Source organism: Montipora foliosa, unplaced genomic scaffold (genome assembly GCF_036669935.1).
Source record: "Montipora foliosa isolate CH-2021 unplaced genomic scaffold, ASM3666993v2 scaffold_394, whole genome shotgun sequence".
In the NCBI taxonomy this organism is placed as follows: domain Eukaryota; kingdom Metazoa; phylum Cnidaria; class Anthozoa; order Scleractinia; family Acroporidae; genus Montipora; species Montipora foliosa.
In genome coordinates this window covers 85,001-92,291 of record NW_027179694.1, presented here as the reverse complement: position 1 = coordinate 92,291, position 7,291 = coordinate 85,001, and the positions used below count along the sequence as shown (strand labels likewise).

The 7,291-nt window shown below is 40.8% G+C and overlaps 1 pseudogene; it reads right to left on the bottom strand.

Annotated features, from left to right (window-relative positions):
• Positions 1-5,985: 5,985 nt before the first annotated feature.
• LOC137987894 (uncharacterized) lies at positions 5,986-6,718 on the bottom strand (annotated as a pseudogene).
• Positions 6,719-7,291: the final 573 nt, after the last annotated feature.

Below are 7,291 nucleotides of genomic sequence, written 5' to 3'. Positions count from 1 at the left end.
TCAATTGACACTTTTTCACATCAATGTGTGTAGTCTAAAAAGTATAGTACTGTGCAAAAGTAATGATAGCGAAATTCGTCGAATTTCGTGCTTTGTTCTCAACGAAATTTCGGCGAAATTTCGTCGAACTTTCGCTTTGGAGACATGCGAAATTTCCTGTAGGTTGAGCGAAATTGCTCAGGAGAAGTGCGAAATTTCGTTTTGCTTTGCTGAATCTTCACTCTGGAGGTGTGCGAAATTTCGAAAGGAGAGACGAAATTTCGTTCAAAATGCGTACGAAATTTCGAAAGGTGAGACGAATCTTCAAGACCAGATGACTTGTCAATACCATGGCTACGGTTAGCAAATCGACACCAATCCACAAATGCCAAACTGTGCTCCTTGCGATGGACATTACCATGACTGGAAACATGCACTCTTGCTTGAAAGAAAAAGTTGAAGAATTGCGAAGTATGGCATAGTTGTTTCTACTCCTTGATGATTCCTGTCTACACAGTATGAGAGAATGGTACTACCTCGGTCCGTTCTATTGAGTTTCGATGAAAAGGTGGTCCCATTGACATGGCATCTGGCATAGATGTCAATGCGTGGCTCAACCAAGACGAAGTCATCCCTGTACAATATCTCCTGATGTAAGTTTTGAGCTCCAACAGAAAAGAAATTTTAATGCGCTGGTTGACTCTCTTGGGAGGGAGCAAAGCAACAGGCCAGCCAGTGGAAGAAAATTCCTCCTTTTCAACAAAAGAAAATGGATCACCTGCTACAGCCTCCAAGGTATAGATGGCCTTCAATTAGCCATTAAAAAAATCTTCTGCTTCTCTTCCGAAATGTGCTGTTTGAAGGGACTCGGACACACATGAGTCAGATGAGGGAGTTTCCAGAAGAGGTTGTATGACTGGTGGAACATGTTCACTGTAAGAGCCAGGGAGTACATTGGCGAGTGGGGAGCGCAAAGATGGAGAAAATAGTGGTTGAAAATCTGCTCTTCCACTGACTTTCCACTAGTCAAGGTGTCACTTAGCTCACCAATTCTTCTTTCATACGGGAAGCACCACCAAGCAGTTGGAGGACCCCAGTTCTTAATTTGGTCAGGTTGGTGAAGAACTATATGATAGTTAATGCTGACAGAATACTCACCAAAGATTTTACTGTACAGTTCAAGAGAGATTCACATTATGTAAGACATATACTTTACGTAGTTAAATGTACTTATGCTGTGTTTACACTCAAGCGTTTACCAAGGTAAACATTAACTTACTAAACCCTGGTACATTTGTCCGGTATTTATACTGGCTCAAATAACTAAGGTAAATCTGTCATCAATCACAATCTTATCGAATTGGAGGCAAATTCTAAATCCACGCATTTTCCACGCATAAAATGCTCATGTTTAAAAGAGAAGCTGTGGCTCTTGTAGTCCTCGCGTTCTATTTTCTTGTTCTTGATCAGCAAACCCAGGAATCGAGATTGCAGCAGCTCTTACTTTTGCAGCACCTAAAGAGGTCGAGACAAAAGCGATTAATTCTGCTACAAATTGCCCTGAACCGCATGGGCAGGCGAATGGGTGAATGGTGCCATCATCTGCATCGAGGACATCATTGGCGGAACATAGTATTGCTGTGGCATGAACTGTTGATTGTACGGGGAGGCTTGTAACCCTGGTTGTCTTGCATAGGAAAATGGCGACAACGTGGAATATGCATCTTCCCTGGCGAAACAATTGATAGAAAATAAATACAGGCGCAAGGATCAACAATCACCACAAGAAAGAAATATTATATGCACAAATTAGCTATACAACGGTGTTAACTTTACCTTTCGGGTTGGTCGCATTCGTAAGGATTGGTGTTTTTGTTTTTTGCCATACCTTCTTCGTAGACCGAAACCAGACGTGGAAACTTGGTCGAAAACCTGGTCTTGAAAACGTGGTCGAATGAGCCTGACGCAATCCCGACACCACAAGATGTGAAATTCTATGCGACCGCAAGCGGATGTATCTGTCATCCAAACCTTGGTTACCGACCTTAACCATGCCTACTCGCAGAGTAGACCGAACTTTTACCTTAGTTAACTTTCTATTGTCTTGAGCGGTGTTTACTACGGTATTAGTTGGCGTTTACACACGCAAAATATTAACCTAGGTAAGTAAACTCCAATACCTCGGTAGCACGCTCAAGTCTAAACACGGCATTAACTTAACTGCCCGTGTTCGTCTTGGGTGTATCTAGCAAGGTCTCAGGAAGTGCAAACTTTCAGCAGCTTAGAACCTTCATCCGCTGAATAAGGAAGGAAGATAGATCCATTTCTCGCCCAGCAAACTGATAACCATATTTCAATTTGAATTCCTTTGCATCTGAGTATAGCTGCTGCAAACGAGGTGTGAGGTGGTCCAAAAGAAGGACATTAGACATATCAGTTCCCTCGTGAAGACCAATAGTGGACGGATCAACAGATCTTCCCACTTTCCTCTTCGACATCACTTCATTCCTTGCCAGTCTGCGAATAAACTTGCAAACAATTGGCTTCAGCCCCATACGAGAAGTGTCTCGAAAAGGCACTCTATGGGCTATATCAATATCATGTATTGAAACTTCAGCGCCCATCTTATTGAATAAGTTAACACAAAGGTTGCTTGTATCCTCTGCCTTCTCTCGATCACTAAGCTCAGGGACTCCTAGAATCTTTATAGTGAAAGGGTAACTATAATCCTGGAACTCCTCAACAGCTCCTTCCAGTTCCCCGAGACCTTCTTCAATATCATCATGCCGTTTACGGATTGCTCTAAGCTTGCTTTGAATGTCGCTTTCGCTCTCATGGAGCCAACTTAAGCTTCTTTCGGTCTCTAATTGCACCTCGCGGGAAGGTCCGCCATTATGTTCTTTCGATGCATGTTCTTGGACCTCAACTCTCTCTTCTAATCTCTTGATAGCCTTTCGTGCATTCTCTAATTGCTTCTTCAGACTATCATTGCTTTTTTTCAATGATTTCATTTGGTCAGACTGACCACTTTTTGCCATTTTGGCCAAATTTTCACAGAGCTACAAAAGTTGCGTCCACACTGTACGCACACATGCGTGCACATTCATTCAAAATTTTAGTTTCAAAGAAGTCTGCAAATTAGGTTGCAAGTAGATCAGATGACGCATTTAGGGTATTTTTTCTCTGGAATAACATGCAGTACCTTGGCAAAGGAGGAAAACAACACTTTCTGATCAGACTGATGTTCGTTGATCACGTTGGAGTAGTAAACATGTTTGGTAGATTGTATCAATTTTCTTACCACATCACACTGTTCCAGGTAAAGCGCACGATCAATGGTAAGACGAGATTGACACCATTGTCGCTCCAACTTACGACGTTTAGTCTTTCCACCTTTTATCTCTGGTGTATACCAAAGCGCTAACAGGCGTATAGTAACAACACGCTCAGCTCATGGAGCATGAGAATCTAGGACAGATGACAGCACAGAGTCGTATTGTTGGACCAAATTATTCAGATCACTAGCAGGTGAAATCAGAGATGAGTTGGCAATAGCAGCATTAAACTTTTCCATGTCAATTCCCCACAGCTTACGACAATGAGTGACTACCCTAACTGGTCGTGGTTTCTTAATGCACACATCACTTAAGATGGCACAGTGATCACAAATTTCTGGATCACATACAGATACATCACAGACGATTTGATCAGACAATCGTGTAATAATAATATGATAAAGTACATGCTTATCTTGATATGTAGGCTGATGGACAAACTGCTTTACATAAAAGATCTCAAGTAGATCGAGAAATTGTTTAGCAGCTGTGTTGGTAGGATCGTTAATGTGGAAATTAAAATCACCAACTATCAGAAGTGAACTAGGATTAGCTGAAAACTGCTCTAAAAAAATCTTATTGGACAAGCTGTTTCGATTTGAAGGAGGAGGCCTGTAAATAACAAAGAGAAAAATATTAGTAGGAGAACCTACCCCACCACCCCTACCCTTCCGAGCAATATCATGAAATAGAAATCCCTAAGGTGTTAATTCATTAATTGTAAGCTCATCCCTAATGTCACTTGTATTCAACCAAGTTTCCGTAAGATGTCTATGTTATTTTCAACTACAAATTTTGCACGAAGTTCAGTTCGTGTTACAAAAGGAATACACGCCAGTGTTATTAAATCGTTCACGTTCACTCCATTACTTTGATGTTTATATGTTCCATGACGATCTGAAATAATTGTAGGAACATTCAAATTTAGCAGGATGGTCTTCGCATCATTAATCACGGATGGACTTGCCTGATTAGTTGACAATGAGATATCATCAAGGAGATTATGTTGCGTAGAAACAGTGTTGTTTGTGTTGCAGCTCCAAGAAGTGTCATGTTGAATATTTAATGATGAAATGTGCAAATAAACGACACTTTGAATTTCTTGCCTTCGAGATTCAAAAGAAGTCAGGAAATCATTGATGTTCGAACCTCCAGTTGATGTGCCTTGAGTTGTAGAGCATTTAACTTTTCTTTGGCCTCCTCTGCATCCACGCCGAGTAGGTTTCATATTCGTGATATTCCGAGTTCTAGAAGACCTCGCCAAAGTCCAGAATTGGGTAGTGATGTAGAAGTTGGTTTGAGTTGAGAAATAAGAAAACATCTTGAGTATCTCATAGCCATGGTTTGAAATAACAATGAAGTAGAACCAGAAAATGCAAAATAAAATCTTTGAAGACTATCTAGGAGAAATTTAAGTATGTTGGCAGGAGCAGTATAACAAACTGTGTGCTGCCTGCAAGGCGCTCACGTAAACTGTATACACTTAATGACGATTAATGTTTATAGCAGTTCAAAATATCACTGGAGCATAAGTTAACAAAGGGAACATACAGCAATGAAATTGATCTAAACAAATAATTTTGCAAGGATGGAATAGCCCTTTTTGTTTAGTTTTGGTTACAGTTTTTTACTTTGAAAGCATTTCGAAAATAAGGCAATAAAATCTTTTGTGACATTTTCTTAAAATCTTAAAAATTTTCATGATGCCGTGCGCCTCAACTTCAGAAATATTTTATTGTTTATGTTACATCCTTTATTGCATTTCTGCCTTTGTGACATTTTTTGAAACTAATTGTTAAGTTTATATATTTTTACTCCCACTTACAAATGCCATTGGGGAGGTCAAAACGTCACATAATGTCTTATACAATGTGGACGAGATGTCATCACTTATAGACTACAAATAATTGAACCTGCTTTTCCTATGGGATTGCATGAGCTAAAAATCCCAAATTGCATTCAAAATAGTGTGATAACTTTCCAGTTATCTAGTCAGTGAAATCATCCTCAAACAAAAAGTTGTCAAGAAATGGAATATGAATTGATTGCTGTTGAAGCACGGATGGCCCCACAGGGTTGTCATTATATTTAAAAGGAGGGTCCTGATTGATGATAAAAGGGCGGCTGAGTGTTTTTATGTATGCATAGCATGCATAGCATATCCTAAAGCGACATGGCTACTTGAGGGGGGTCCGGAGGCATGCTCTCCGGGAAAAATTTGCTACCCCACAGATGCAATTTAAGTCTTCATTGTACGTGAAATCTGAAGTCAAAGACTGCAAGTTTACTGATTCATCTGTCACTATTTTTAATTTTTTAAGAATCCTGATTCTGTCACTAGAGTACAGTGGGACTGAGATAGCTAGAAAATTATATCATCACAGTTATTGTGAGCCATAATCAGAGTGAGAGTGCTTTTACTTGACAGCTAGAATATCAGCTGAAACGTTTTGAATTTGAATACCTCTCAGATGCAATTTCCTTCTTTTTGGAAACATATTCAGTCTTAATAAATTATGTGAAAACTGAGGTCAAAGACTGAGTTAACTGACTGACTCATCTGTTACAATTTTTAACTTTTTAAAAGATCTGTCATGCTCACTTTAAGGTTTTTTTTTTGGGGGGGGGGGTTTAATTACAATTTCTGTCATTTAAGTAAGGAGTGAAATAGCTAGAAAATCATATCATTGAAATCGTCACATTGACTGTCATAATCAGAGTCTGCTTCTTCTTGGCAAATAGTGTCAGCAATCAAGTTCAGGGCAGCACTGGCAATCTCCAACTGTGATCCATTACCATCATCAGAAACCAGCTGAAGATCAGCAGTGTCTCTTTGTACACATGCATCAGATAATTCATTCGTATGCATCTGTGGCAGTGCTGAGGCTGCAGAAGAAGTGGCATGGCCATGCTTTGGTATCTTTGTTCTCTTTTTTTGGCTATGCCACTTTTCCACAGCTGCTGTGATCAGTGCTTTACATTCAGTTGTTCCAAGCTTTGGCCCATTGATGGACATCATCAGAAGAGACTGAAGCATGTCAACACTAACTCTCTTCCTCAGCCTAGTCTTGATACGTTTCAGGGCACTGCACCCTCGTTCTGGCCATGCATTTGACACAGGCACACTTCAGCGGTGTTTGCAAGGGCAGGAAGCACGCTGCTGTATGTTGTCTTGAGGGAAATGAGCCATTTCAGGCACCATTCTGTGGCTGTTTCTAGGTGGCTCACCTTTACCTCTTCCGGTATGTCTTGCCTCCAAGTATGCATGTCGAACTTGAACTTCTCCCACTCCGCCAGCAGCTGCTCTTGCTTTGCCTTCTCTTTTTCATCACCTTGAAAGAAATGAACTGCCAGTGTCTTAACTTGCTTTGTTCCATGTTCTTAAAAGCACCAGATCCTGGTTGTGGCAAGGTCAATGGATTAAAGATGGAGAAGGCACTGACAATAAGGAAGGTCGCCATGAAACCTGCAATGAATGTTCTTCTTTAGTGCTGCTACATACTTGTTTAGAAGACCTGTAAGCTGATTTTCCCTGAGTGTCAGTCAAGTGTAGCTCGCAGGTTGACAGAGGTCCCTCTAGATCTTTCTTGAGAGCTGCTATTGGAGACTTGGAGTCTGCGATGTCTGTCAACTTGTGGGTTGTGTAAGCAATGGAGGACTCAATATGGGAAAAGTTCACCTGTCCTCGCTGAAAGGTCTTGCTTAGAGAGGCGAGGACAGGGAGAATCTCTTTAAGGATGTAGATGGTTCCAATAAATTTGGAGGAATCGATCTTACTGAGCAGGCCACATGCTACTGCGTCATTGTCTTTAAGCTGTCTCAACGTCTGCTGTAGTGCCAGAAAATCGTCATATATGGCCCGTGTTGCTGCATCAAATGACAACCACCTTGTCTGGCATGCCTTCTTGAACTTCTTTGCTACAACTTTCTTGCTCGTATCAGACAACACTAGGGACTCCTTATTGATCTGTACTTTC